Source organism: Nycticebus coucang, chromosome 2 (genome assembly GCF_027406575.1).
Source record: "Nycticebus coucang isolate mNycCou1 chromosome 2, mNycCou1.pri, whole genome shotgun sequence".
Lineage (NCBI taxonomy): Eukaryota > Metazoa > Chordata > Mammalia > Primates > Lorisidae > Nycticebus > Nycticebus coucang.
In genome coordinates this window covers 135,100,136-135,114,254 of record NC_069781.1, presented here as the reverse complement: position 1 = coordinate 135,114,254, position 14,119 = coordinate 135,100,136, and the positions used below count along the sequence as shown (strand labels likewise).

General features: G+C 51.9%; 1 protein-coding gene across 5 annotated transcripts in view; it reads left to right on the top strand.

The window, feature by feature from the left end:
• Positions 1-7,366: 7,366 nt before the first annotated feature.
• The window catches only part of APBA2 (amyloid beta precursor protein binding family A member 2), a 289,264-nt gene continuing 282,511 nt past the window's right edge, over positions 7,367-14,119 (top strand). For all 5 annotated transcript variants that reach the window (XM_053581965.1, XM_053581966.1, XM_053581960.1 and 2 more), the window contains exon 1: positions 7,367-7,495. The gene's annotated coding sequence lies outside the window, so the exon portion shown is untranslated. The remainder of the gene's footprint in view (positions 7,496-14,119) is intronic.

Sequence of the window (14,119 nt, the reverse complement as noted above, 5' to 3'; positions counted from 1 at the left end):
TCCTTGTCACTCAGCACTGTAGGCCCTCAGGCTTGGCCAGAGGGACACATGGGGCCCCACCCAGAAGAGCAGCTGCTCAGTTATGCCCATGGAAGAGTTGTGAACAAATGTGTCTGGACTCTGCGCTTGGCGGATTTACCTATAGGATCCCGGATGACCTCCCGGCCTGGGTCTGGGGGAAGGACAAGGACATGGCCAATGGGATTCACAAGTGACCACTGCACTGCCTGAGCCTGGTTGGAAATCCTCCAGAGTCTCAGGCTGGGCCCACAACCTTGTCACTGCCTTAGACTCTGTTATCCCAACTATGAAAACAAAACATAGCAATGGTTTTTCTTGTTCTAAGTAAACTCCGTACTTGTGATTAACTTTTTTAGATTTATAATATTTTTTCCACATAAATGAATGAACACATCAGAAGATAATGTAGCCCGGGCTCTCGGTCCTAGCACTTTTGATGACTTGACTGGGACTAGATAAGTGTTAGTTAGTATGGGCAGCTGCCCTGGGCACTGCAGGGCATGTAACTGTCTCTGGTCTCCCACCCATTAGGTGCCAGTAGCGTCACTCCCCTAAGTTGTGACAGACCAAAGTGTCTCCAGACACTACAAGATCATTGCAAAATGATTCCCAGAACCACCATGATAATTGTGTGGGGCTCCAGGTTCTAAGAAATATGGTTCCTCTTGTGCAAGCCAAGTACAGCAGGACAGGACTGGAGAAAAGGGGAAATTAAACTCTGAGCTGGGGCAAGGTCTTTAAGCTCAGTGTCCTGCCTCCATGGAGAAGCCATGCTGTATAGTTGTCCTTGGAGTGTGCATGTGTGGCTTTACCAGGGCCATCAGGTCAGCCCAAGCATCACTGACAGTCCCCAGCGCCAGCCATTGTGACACTACTCCTCACAGCAACCTGCCACACCGGTGGCCCCACTGTGACTCTGGTGCCAGCACAATCTGTGCCTTCCCCACGAGGACAGCCGGCCCAGCCCGGAAGGCAGCTCTCTGTAGAGCTCCCCAGGCTGTTACTTCCATGAGCTTCATGCACCTTGTTCTTCGAGTTCCTCCTTGGCTGTGCTTTGAAGGCTCCAGGGAGGCTGCTCATGTTAGATTGTTTCTGGAACTGAACTGGGCTGTGGGGAGAATGCTGTGCACTGTTTTTTCCGGTGCTCACAGGGGTAGCTATGACAAACAGCTGTCTTGGTTCTCATTGCAGCTCTCAGGAGTCTTCAGGTTATAGGAGACAGAAATTTGACTCAAACTGACTTATGCAACTGAAAAGCCCAGGGTCAGGGGGTCAGACCGGGCTGGATCCAGAGCCTCACTGTGTGTCCAGCCTTCAGCTCTGTTTTCCTTCCAGGCATCCCTCACAGGGTAGCTGCGGAGGTGGCTCACATGATCCTTGTGCTCAAGGTCCCCGTGGAGGCAGCACCTCTTCCTGGTACATCCAGCTGTGTTCTGGGATAGTCTTAAGGGACTGATGTGGGTCATGTACCTACTGTAGGTTGCATGGGAAGAGTGAGTGGGGTGGAGAGGCCCCTTCCCATAAACCAGGGAAATGAGGATGAGGAGGGTGGATCCTTGGAGGCACATCTGAGTGGCTGTTACCAGAAGAAGGGCAGCTTCCTGCTGGGGACAAGGTCTTGACGGCCTTGATGTTGGAGCTCCATAGCCCAGTGGAGGCTGTGTCACCTGGCTGCCCGCCTGCCCATCACCAGTCACAAATCCCTGAGCATTGTTATTTTTCTCTTCCCGTTAATTGCTGATGCTCTTCCTAGCAGGCAGGAAGCTGTGCCATTCCGGTTGAAACTGCTTCTTGCCGAAGGGGTTCTGACTCCTTCCTAAATCCCAGCAGCCACAGGACAGGCACTGTCTGGCCTTTAATGCAGAAGCTCTTTGATGCCCACAGGCGGCCTTGAAGATGGGTGCTACCTCTCCTCCTGGCCTCACTTGGTCCCAGCTGTGATAGGCCCTGCAGCGGGCTCTGCCCAGCTCTCGGCTCTGCCCCCAGCCTGCAGCTATGCCCAGCCATTCAACCCTGGACACATCCCCATGGGGCTGGGACCAGAGGAGCTAACAGCATCACCTCTGGCTGTGCCCAAAGCTGACCCCTCTGGAATGCTCAGGTTGCACTGATGTTTTTCCTCGGGGGAGCTGCATGTTGCCAGACCATCTGCCCCTCTGCGCCTCCCAGTTGTGATCTGGGTCATCCTGGCCCCCTCTTTTCCCTTGTGCTACATCTCAGAGAGCAGTAGTTGGGGTCTCTATTCTTCTCCCTGTGAAGACTACTCACCTTCATCTTCCTCTCCTGACAAGGCATGCATAATAAGGAGGGCTGGCTGAGGACAGACTTGTTCCTGTCACAGTCTGGCCACCCACAGTACCTCCCTCCCAATGGAGCTGTGGTGCTGACGCATGCGTGAGTGACCGTCTATGCCGTGTCATACTGTGGTGAATCTGTGATCACTGCTGCACATTGTCTCTACCACATATGCTCTCCAGATTCATGCCCTCTGTGACCCATGCTAGGGAGTCTCTATGAGAACAAGTAAGGTCTCCACGGTGGTGATTTTCCACCCACACATCTACCACAATGCAGGTGGTAACTTCTCTCCTGGGAAGAACAAACCTCTGCTCTTCAGAGATAGGCCAGCACCTGCCCAGTGGGTCCCTCCTCAGGGGGTCTACCCAGGCTCGAGGACTCCCACAGCTGCAGCCAGTGCCATGTGGCTCCTGGGGCCAGGTCTGGAGCGTTGGGAGCATGGGTTTCTGTGCTTTATAATTATCCATTTATTGCTGTGAAGCCTGGATTTTGCTGAATCTGTGTTGCTGAAATCAGCCAAGAAACCACTGTTATTTACTTTTTTAGGAAGATACTTGCTTCTGTGGTTGTCAAAGGCATTTCCATGCTATGTCTCTCTGTGTCTTCCAAAATAAAGCAGTGGGTCTTATAAAAACCTATTAGTGTGTGATCTGCTTAGTGATTTTTCCCACTAACTTAAATCCTGAAAGCAAGAGAATCAAAGACTCCCGTGGCATGGTTTACATTGTACTTCCTTCTGTATTCTGGACCTTGGGGGGTTTCTAGGAGGATGTCCTTCCCTAAACAAAGGAGGAATCTGTGCCATGAAGGGCCCAGGAGATTTATCTGAGACCCACTCTGGCTGGCACCTTAGCTAGGTCCAGAATGCAGGCCCCCCGGCCCCTCGTTTGCAGCTTTTGGGTTTTGTGGCATATACAGAGGAAGGCAGAGGTAAAGAAGGAGAGACCATTGCTTGTTATTAACAAGAGAGACAAGACTCAACGAGGCCTGGGCCAAGCAGTAACCCCATGGGAGGAGAGTTATTCTGCCATCCCCACAGGAAAAGAACAAGCCTTTATCAAATCAGCCCCTTGTACCCCAACCGTTCCTGTTCTGTCACTTGGGGGTTTTATGAGGGAATGTCTTCCCAAGACTACAAAACAAAGCATTAATCTTCTATCCTATATAGAGAAGACCTATTGTGTTATTTTAAAAAAAAGTTGTGGTGCAAGGGCTAAGACTTTGACACATTTCTGGTGGCACGTCACAATGCCTACAGGAAACCTGGGCTGAAGGGTATTGTCATCAAGTCTGCAATTCACACATGCTGCCACTAAGTGGCGGCAGGTAGCATGGCCAGGTGGTCCAAAGGCACAGTCAAGGAGATTGCTATTCAGGTTTCTGGATCAGAGGGTCTGTTTTTCTTTCCTCTTCCCACCCCCAGAGAAGGGGATTTCAGAGGTTTATTATTCTCCAAAGGGCTAAGAGCCAGGGTTATGAATGATAATGAAAAACTTTTTTTTTTTTTCAGGCATAGATACTATTAGGTGTTTCAAAACCAAAAAGAATCATCAGTGAAAAGTTTTCCTGGCTCCAGGCCCTAGTTTCCTTCCCAAGGATGAGAAACATTTTGTAGTCATTTAGAAAGGCTTTACAATTGCACAGGAGTATTTATAGGCTCACTCTTTTTTTTTCAGACAGGCTCTCACTTTGCCACCCTGGGTAGAGTGCTGCGGCATCATAGCTCACAACCTCAAACTCTTGGGCTCAAGTGATCCTCTTGCCTCAGCCTCCCAAGTAGCTGGGACTACAGGCACTGCCACAACGCCCAGCTAGTTTCTCTATTTTTAATAGAGATGGGGTCTTGTTCTTGCTTAGGCTGGTCTCGAACTCCTGACCTAAAAGGACCCACCTGCCTCGGTGTCCCAGAGTGCTGGGATTACAGGTGTGAGCCACCGTGCCCAGCCAGGCTCACTCTTTTTCCCTTTTCCATTTTATTCTCACATGGTGATACACTCTAAACATCTGCTTTTTACTGACTGCATCGTGGAGAACTTCTATGTCCATTCACCATGCATGCCCTCCGTGTTTGTGGCTACATACTCTCTCAGTGTTTGGATATTTCCTTATGCATTCACCAGTCCCCTATTCGTGGGTATTGATGCGGTTTATAGTCACTTCTCAGACAAACAATAACACAGTGAATAACTGCTCATGGGCTATTTTTGCATGGGTATGATATATAATAGAAAAATTCCTAGATATAGAATTCTTAGGTCAACTTGCTTATGCTTCTGTAATTTTGACAGAAGTGATCTAATTTTCCTCCATAGATGTACCAGGGATTTGCATTCCAACGGGCTGCCAGTTTCCCCTGGCCCTCTGGAACTCTGGCCAGAGGTCCCCTGGCCTACCTAGGTCTCTGACAGGTAAACACAAGGGTGTCTCAGTGTGGTTTTAGTTTGTGTTTCTTAATATGAATGAGGAAGGACATATTTTCAGATGCTTAAAAGTCATCTGCATTTCTTTTCCTTTCTTGTGAACTGATTTTTTTTTGTTTTAAAATAAGTTCTTTTTTATTAAATTATAGCTGTGTACATTAATGCAATCATGGAGTACAATGTGCTGGTTTTATATACAATTTGAAATATTTTCATCACACTGGTTAACATAGCTTTCACAGTATTTTCTTTAGTTATTGTGTTAAGACATTTATATTCTACATTTAGTAAATTTCACATGTACCCTTGTAAGACACACCATAGGTGTGGTCCCACCAATCACTCTCCCTCCACCTGTCCTCTTCCCTCCGCTCCCTCTCCCCTTTCCCCATATTCTTGGGCTATAATTGGGTTATAGCTTTCATAGTAGGGCTGAGTACATTGGATACTTTTTCTTCCATTTTTGAGATACTTTGCTAAGAAGAATATGTTCTAGCTCCATTGTGAAGTGATTCTTACTCTTTGCTGCTTTTTTTTTTTTGAGTTGATCTTTTTTCTTATTATTTCTTCATGCTATTGGTATGTTAGGAAAATTAAAAATTAACTGTGATATGAATTGCAAACTTTTTCCCCCCTGGTTTATTGTTAACTTATGGTGGTGACTGCCATGCAGGAGTTTTTCTGACGTCAAATTTAGCCATCTTTTATATTATTGCTTTTTGGTTTTGTGGCATACATAGAAAGGCCTTTCCTATGCCAGGATTCTTAAAAATTTCTCTGAATAGGGCAGTGCCTGTGGCTCAAAGGAGTAGGGTGCTGGCCCCATATACTGGTGGTGGTGGGTTCAAACCCGGCCTGGCCAAAAACTGCAAAAAGAAAAAATTCTCTGAATAGTGATGGTTGGCTTAAGCTGAGTGAGGCTGGGGTGGGCCTGTACCTCTAATCCTGTAGACTGTAGGCATCAGCCACTGTCCTTCCTGTGTGCTAGGACGGGGCCTAAGGCCCAGTGAATGAGCCAGAGCTTGCTCGTGGGAAGATCGAGGGAGGTTGCTGAAGGGAACTGCCAGAGCCACTGGGCCCAACACACCACAGACATGCATGGACCATCTTCAGGCATCCGTCTCCCATGAGATCTGACCACATTAGAGGGACGCACTTGGATTTAGTGTATAACATTCAAGGCTATGGGACCATTTCTTTCCAATTGCTGCTATTCAGTCTTCAGCACTGGAGAAAGGCTTGGGCCACAAAAGATTGATGAAGCTAAACTTTTTATTGGCTGGGTGACCCAGAGTATTTAGGTGGAAAATAAACAGTGAAGATACGTTCACCTCAAGGAGGGGGAGGAGGAATGGGTCAGGAACCTGTGACTTTAGCCACAAAGCTGCTCAACCAGGACCAGCTCCCCCGGCCCAACTGGGGGCTCTGGCTTTTGTGGTGTTGGAGGGGGGTGAAGAGGAGTTGGGGAGAGGGGAGGGAGTCCCTTGTCTTCAGGCCTCCCACACCGTGGCTTCCACCTAATCCAGCCAAAAGGAGAAAACATGGGGCAAACTGGATTTGGGGAGGGCGTAGGGGAGAGAAGGGAGTGGGAGAGAGGGGAGGGGCCACCCGGCTTTGTGCAGAGAAGACATTCTGTGAGCTTTCCCAAGAAGAGCCCACAGATTACCACGTGTGAATGAAAAGGCCAGAGGGGCAAAGGTGACACTAGCGTCTCCCCTGGAGCATGACCTTCAAGCGCACTATTCGCACAGTAGGGGCAATAACTGACTCTCCTTGGGAAGTGTGACTCTGTCTGTGAATGTGTGCTCCCCAGAGCAGAGGAGGGGCTAGGGTCCTCTCCACGCAGTACCTCAAGGATAGGAAGGCAGGGTATGAGGCTCTGGGGGTCTAAAGCAGGACTGGGTATGAGAAAGGGTGCTGGGGTGGTTACCAGGGATCCGTAGGCCCTGGAATTCAGTACTGAGTCTAGAGGATCTGAGCAGGGAGACAGCAGGAGGCCTCCCCTGCCAGGCAGGGCTTGGAGAGGCCGCGATGCTCGGGGGTTTCTCGCCCGGGGGGGAGTGCCCAGCACACTGCCGCGCAGGGCCGAGCCAGCAAGGCGCGGTCGCTGCAGTCCCTCTGCGAAGCACGCGCTCCGGAGGCCGCCAGGGGGCAGCGTGGCGCCCGGGGCAGGGCGCGGGAGCCTCGCCTGCACCTGTTCTCCCCCGGGAGGACCGGACCCCTACGCTGCCCAGCCACCAGGTCCGAGGCACGCCCCGGAATCTGTGTGCTCCCCAGGGCCCAGGGAGGTTGGGGAGCCGTGACTGCCAGAGCCCGGGCTCCGGTCCCGCAGGATCCGGGTCCCAGGCGCATCCGCCTGCCCTGCTGACTGTCCCGGAGCCAGGGCCGGGGGGCGCGGGACCACCGCCCGGCAGGAGCGAATCTTTGTCTTCCCTTTCTTCCCGCCGCGCGGCCTCGCGGAGAAGGTCCTCAGACCCCGGCTGCGGGGGAGGCGGCGCGGGGGCTGGCAGGGGTGCGGGCCGGGCGGCCGCAGGCGAGTGCGGGGGGCGCCCCGCGTGCGCCGGGCAGAGGCGGCCCTGCGTGCCGTACGCCGCGTCCGGGGCGCGCCCGCCGTATTCAGCTTCCCGGGCTCAGCGGCGGTCGCCGTGTGCGGCTTGGCGCGGGCTCACAAAGGGCTGCGGCGGCGCCTCGCGGACAGAGCCGGAGCCGGCGGGGCGGGGGCAGCGGCTCCCCGCGCAGCCCCGCGCCCGGGCCAGGTAAGCTGGGGGCCTGGGCCGCCTGACTCGCCGGCGCCGGCAACCTGGGGGCGCCCGGGGCGGCGCGGGGACCGGGGCGGCGAGATGGGGGTGGGTGCGGATGCGGCGGCCCAAGCTCTGTGCCCCGGATCCCCCAGCGGGGCGGCCGTGGAGAGGGACGATCGGCGGGGCTGGCCGCCGCCGAGATCTGGGGGTGCAGACCGCGCGCCCCACTCTTTCCCGACCAGCTCGGACACCCCTCCCCCGACCGGCTGGCGGGCGCACCGGGGACGAGCAGCGGCTCGCGCATCCTGGCGGGGGCGCCGCGGTCAGGGGCTGTGGGCAGCGCTGGCCGGACCGCTGATGCGCTCGGCGGGCCCTCTCGGCGCGGCCACCGAGTCTCCGTGCCGGGCGGCAACTCCCGAGTTTGGGGTCGTTTCTGGGTTCTCCCCCATAGTCGCCCTCTCCCCTTTTTCTTTATAACGAGGCCGGGAGGGAAGGACTCTAGATTAAAAATTCCTCCTCCTCGTTCCCCTGGGCAGCCGGCGCAGCGCGGACCTGCCCCTCGGCCGGGCCTTTTCCCCCGGGCGCAGCTGCCGCCGGGCGGGTAGTCCGCGGATGGGCTGGGCGGGCGCGGAGCTCCCGGTTCCCCGCTGGAGACTTCGCTCCGCGCCGAGCCCGGGTGCGGGCGGCAGGGGGCGAACTTCCCCTGGGCGCGGGAGGAAGGGGCAGGGGGCACCCGTCCAGGAGTCTTCCCAGGGGGGCTTAGATGGAACCTCTTAGTCTTAACTTAGCATTTACTTGCAAGAGGAGGACTTTTAATTTTTTTAGATGCATTCAGATGCCACCTACCAGGGACCGGCCTTAAATATTCTAGGGTTAAGTGTAGTCACCTTGCTCTTGGCCCTTCACCTCTGGGTCCCTGGGATGAACTGTCCCTGGCGCCTTCAATCTGTCCACCTTTCTGGGTGTTATTTCTCTCTCTCTCTCTTTTTTCTTTTAGAAAGGACAACGGTTTTTAGAAATAATTGCCTGAGAGCTTTCAGGGTTGCAGTGGGATAACTTTTCCTAAGGTACAAGCAGGCCGATGCCAGAACCCTGCAGGTGGCCTTTCTTAGTCTTCTGGGTTAGGGCCCCCTTCTAGGGAGGCAGGGGCCCGGGAGCATGCTGGTCTCCCCAGGGTGGCTGTAGGTGCCGTGTTACAGAAGTCTTCTGAGTCTAGATCTCCTGGGGTTGACACAGGCAGAGACCCTGCTGGGGCTCCAGGTGGTGCCCAGGGGGCCAGTGCATGAGCTGGGATGGCCTGGTTGTCAGCTGGCTGTGTCGGCAGCCCTCCTCGTCCTGGAGTGAGGTCCAAAGCTGAGCCAGGTTTGGGCAATGGCATTGACAGTGGGACACATGAGGGTCTTCACTCTCCTTAGGGATGGTGGTGTGTGCCCCTCCCCACTGCCTGCCTTTCCATCCCTGGGCTGAGAAAAGCAGAGGCTGAGTCCCACAGGGACTTGGGTGTGAGTGTGTGGGAGCGGGAGAGATGGGGGCACTGGGAGGAGGCAAAGCTGGTGACCATCACCTCCTCATGCTCTCTCACCTTGCTTGCTTTCTGGGGCGCCTGGAGCCCAAATTGTGGCTCCTTAACTTGTTTGTATAACCATTCCTTGAGTAGTTCTAACCCTCCTTTTTTTTTTTTAATATTAGTTTCACAGAAATAATTGGTGAGGATGGTTTGTGAAATGGAGAAGCACACATATCCCATTTGCCAACTGAGCTAAGAAATGCCGGATAAAAATAAAAGATAATTGTAAAAGACACCAGTCGCACCCCTGGAAGCTGAGAGGGGGTGCTAAAACACCTTGATTTTTCCTAGACAAAACTGAGGAACTCAGAAGAAAAACACATGTGATGGCGAGGTTAGCACTGGATTTGTTTGGATTGAGCCGCAGTGAGGGCAGTCGGAAGGGGGCAGTGTTGGGGGCTGAGGCCAATCAGAGGCCCCTAGCAGGCCTCTGCTCCTTCTCAGGGCTCCTCTGTGTTCTTTGCCTTGCTCACCTGCCCTGCAAACCAACAGGTATGGGCCTTAGGGGACGCCATGGTCTGAAGTCTAGGAGAAACGTTTACTCCCCTGGGAGTCTGAGGGAGTCCAGAGCTGGTGGGCATGAACACATCACTGGCTGGCCTCAGTGGCCTTATAGAACAATTGTAGAAACATGTATCCCCTGCCTTGCAGCCTGTTCCTTGACAGATGGGGAGACCAAGAGAGCCTTGGGTGTGGGTGTGGGTCCCAGCTGGACCACTCATAGGCTGTGAGCCCTTGCAGGACTGTCGTCAGGCCTCACCCCTGCTGGTGGCCATGAGGACTGACCATCCCCGATGCAGGTCACTTAAAGTGATTGCTCACTAAGGCAGCTGGGTGGCCCGCAGGGGTTGGTGATGCTCACTCATTCTCTCAGAAGGTGGTGGGCTGAGTGCCCACAGGGAGAGTGATCTCCGGCTTCCTCCTCCTCCCTGAGTCCCCCTGCTTACTCCCGGGTTAGGTCCAGCTTGTGTCTCTGAGCAGCCTGCTGGCACTGGCTGAGTCAGCTGTCACAGGCACCATCTTCTCACCTTTCTTGAAGCCAGTCCTCCCCTCTGTCCCTGTCCAGATGCACAGAGGAGCCCAAGGAGGCTGGTGGCCTCAAGGTCACATAGTCAGGCTTTCTCCTTGGGGGTAGAGAGATTGGTGGTGTGCCATTGCTGTGTGAATTATGAGTTTTGTGCTGGCTTGGGGGTTTCCCAGGGCTAGGCTGTGGGCCACCCCTTGGGAGGTTGGACCCAGGCCAGGTCTGGCTCCTTTGCTGAAGGCTTCGGTGGCTCGCCAGTGCCCTCTCCACACCCATATTTCTCATTGTGATTTTGTCCAGTCCCCTCCTCCATGGCCCCAAAACAAGGTTCCTCCAGGCAGACAGGCTCACTGACCAGGTTTGCCCCACCCCTACCTGTCACCTTGGCCTGGGGTCCCTTTGTCCATCCTGCATGGTCCCAGCTGACTGTGATTCTTTCCCTCTTAGCTCTGGGTCCTCAAGTTTGCCAGGTTGCTCTTGCCTCAGTGTCTTTGCACCTGCTTTGCCTGTTCCCTGGCTCGTCCTGCCCCCAGGTGTCCACCTGGGCTTGCTCCCTCGCTATTTTAGTCCTCAGTTTATATGCCAGCTCCCTGGCCACCCTGCATACATTAGCATCACTTTCCTCTTTCTTGTTAACCCCGCTTCTTCTTAGTACCTAAAATTCAGTGTGCTATTTATATACTTGTTTGTTTACTGTCTGTCTCTTACCACTCCAATGTAAAAGACTTTGTTCCCCTCTGGTCCCCATAGTGCCTGGCACACGGTGGACCCTCATTGCTATTATTGGGTGAATGAGTGAAACCCAGTCAGTCTTTCAGCACAAGCTGGGTGCCCTGCTCCTCCTTTCCCTGAGCCCCAGAGCTGGAATTTAGCTGTATTCACATTTGCACAGAAGCTTCTGCTTGGTGGGCGGTTGGGAAAGAGCTGTGGAATTGTACAGTGCAAAGCCAGTCTTCATGGAGGCCAGAAGAGAACCTGGCTGGGAAGACAAGGCGGCCCAAGAATGGGCTTTGTGATTCTGTGCTGAAGTTTTCCTTTATGGATTTTTGGTGGTTTGGCTTGTTTGTACACAGGCAGTCCCTGCTGCCGGAGCCAGCTCTGTGTCCAGCTTGGATACGGATGCCCTGGGAAGAGGCACTTTTATCCAGGCTCACTACCTGCTCCATCTGGGTGTTTCTAAACTTGTCTTATACCTAGTGTTAGAGTAGGCATCTCCAGGCTCCTGTCCATGTCCACTCCTCCTTCCCTTCCAGAAGCCTTCCCCTGCAGGATTGTTTCCTGCCTGTGTTCTGGCACGGCCAGGTGAGGCACTCTGGTTTTATGAGAAAGGCACGGAGAAGTAAGAAAAGAGGGTGCAATTTGGAGTAATGAGAGTTTGATTCCAGCCTGGCTCTGCCACTAATCCCTGGGGCCTTGGGAGTCTTTCTCAGCATCTGTAATATGCCTGAGGTTGTTCTGAAGCACAAACGAGATGCAATATTGAACTAAGGAGAGGTTCTTTTATGACAGCAAGGCCATGGTGGTGAGCCTGTGTAGCCTCAGGCCTGTGTGGCTTCTTGTATTGTCCAGGGAGTTTTAAGGTTCAGGTTTTCAAGTTGTAACCACAGCTTAATAAGAGAATGTGGTGTAGGTGCTTCATAAACTCTGTAAAGTGCTGTTCTAATATAAGGTGCTACATCTGTTGTTTTGTTTTTGAGGCATCAAAATTAAGGAAAAAAAATCAGTGGTTGAGATTCTTGCATTGACTGACAGCGAAAATATTTTTATCTCCAGAGGTTTTCTGGAAACCAAAGCACTCCAACGTTTGACAGTGGTTCTTGATAGAGAAACCACTGGAATTAAACATACATCATGGGGTAGTAGTGCATGTTGAGTTCTGCTTTTCTTTTTTGTTGTTGTTATCGTTTGTTGGGCCTTGCTAAGCTATTGCTCAGGAGGCTGATCTTGAACTCCTGGCCACAAATGATCCTCCCTCATCAGCCTCCTGAGTAGCTTTGTTTGCTGTTTTAAACTAAACCATTTCTGGACAAACCCAAGAGGTAGGTCTTGTCTTCACTTCTCAGGGAGCAGGCTGGGGACCAGGCACCTGTGACTTGCCCAGGAGCATACTGCTGCTCCCTCTTGGACTTGAGCTGTAAAGAGCACAAGGCTCATGACTTCTCCTTATCTCCTGGGGCCCATTTTTGTATCAGAGTTATTTTTGAACATGGGATGGTGTGACTAGGACTTATGACCCCCGTGTGACATGGGTAGGGTTCATTTTCAACATGGGCCTAAAGCGTCTGATGGATGGGGAGAGTTGTAGAAATGCCACAGATGACACAGGGCCCTTCCTGGAGATGGGGAGAAGGGTTGGGAGCTTGCCATCCAGGAAAAGAGCCGACATCTTTGCTGGCCCCCTCTGGTGTCTTCCTTTTTGCACTTGAAGCTAACATGAAGTTTTTGCACTTCCTGTCCTTAGCATCAGCTGTGCAAAGATGTGCTTGGCTTTGAAAGACTGAGGCACCTGTTTTGCACAAACTCTTAATGAGTCAGTAGTGAGTAAAGCAACATCATTTAGAATCTTCAGTTGAGATAGGTATGTACAGGTGTGTGACCCACGGTGATGTTTCAGTCAGCCATGGACTGCATGTGCGATGGTGGTCCCAGAGGTTATAACGGAGCTGAAAAATTTCTGTTACCTAGTAATGGTGTAGCTGTCATAATGTCGTAGAGCGGTGACTTAATTTTAATATTTTTATTTCTCTTGTGGCTTAATTTAAAAAATATATGTAGTGTAGCCTAAGTGTTTATAAAGTCTATAGTAATGTAGTAATGGCTTAGGCCATTACTCAACACTCACTGACTCACCCACAGCGACTTCCAGTACTGCAAACCCCATTCATGGCGAGTGTCCTATAAAGGTGTGCCCTTTTATTTTCTTTTTGGAGACAGGGCTTGTTCTGTTGCCTAGGCTAGAATACGGTGAGATCATCATAGCTCACTGCAACCTCAAATTCCTCGGCTCACACCATCCTCCTGCCCCAGCCTTAAGAGTAGGTGAGACTACAGGCTCATACCACCACACCCAGCTATATTTTTATATCAGAGTCTTGCTATTCCCTAGGCTGGTCTCAAACTCCTGGGCTCAAGAAATCCTCCTGCCTCAGCCTCTCAAAGTATTAGGGTTATAGGTGTGAGCCATTGTGCCCAGCCAGGTGTACCATTTTTAATCTTTTAAACCATATTTTTATTTTTATTTGAGACCGAATCTCACTTTATCACCTTTGGTAAAGTGCTATGGCATCATCACAGCTCACAGCAACTCAAACTCTTGGACCCAAGTGATCCTCTTGCCTCAGCCTCCCGTAGCTGGGACTACAGGCACCTGCCACAGCACCTGGCTTGTTTTAAATGGTCTCAAACACCTGAGCTCAGGCAATCCACCCACCTCAGTCTTCCAGAATGTTAGGATTACAGGCTTGAGCCATCACACCCGCCCTGTGTTTTTATGGTGTTGTTTCTTTCTTTTTGCAGTTTTTGGCCGGGACTGGGTTTGAACCCACCACGTCTGGTATATGGGGCCGGTGCCACACTCCTCTGAGCCACAGGTGCCCGATATGTTTAGACACACAAATACTTACCATTGTGTTACAGTTGCCTACAATATTCAGCAGGTTAACATGCTACCCAAGTGTAGCCTAGAGCAACAGACTGTACCATAGAGCCTGGGCTGTGCCATCTAGGTCTGTGAAAGTGCACTCCATGCTGTTTGTACAATGATGAAGTTGCCCAGAGACACACTTCTCAAAATGTATCCTTATCCTTAAGTGTATGTGTGTGTATATATATATATATCATATATATGTATATATAAATTTTTTTTTTTAATTTGGTTGGTTTTACATTCCTGGAATTTATTCCCCAGAAAGGAAGCTCTCTGAACTTCTTTGAATTGTTATATGCATTGTTAATTTAATAAAAAATACAGTTTTCCCCAGTTGGTTTAAGGGAAACCACCAACTGACTGCATGTGGCTCAGTGAGTAGGGCGCTGGCCCCATATACCA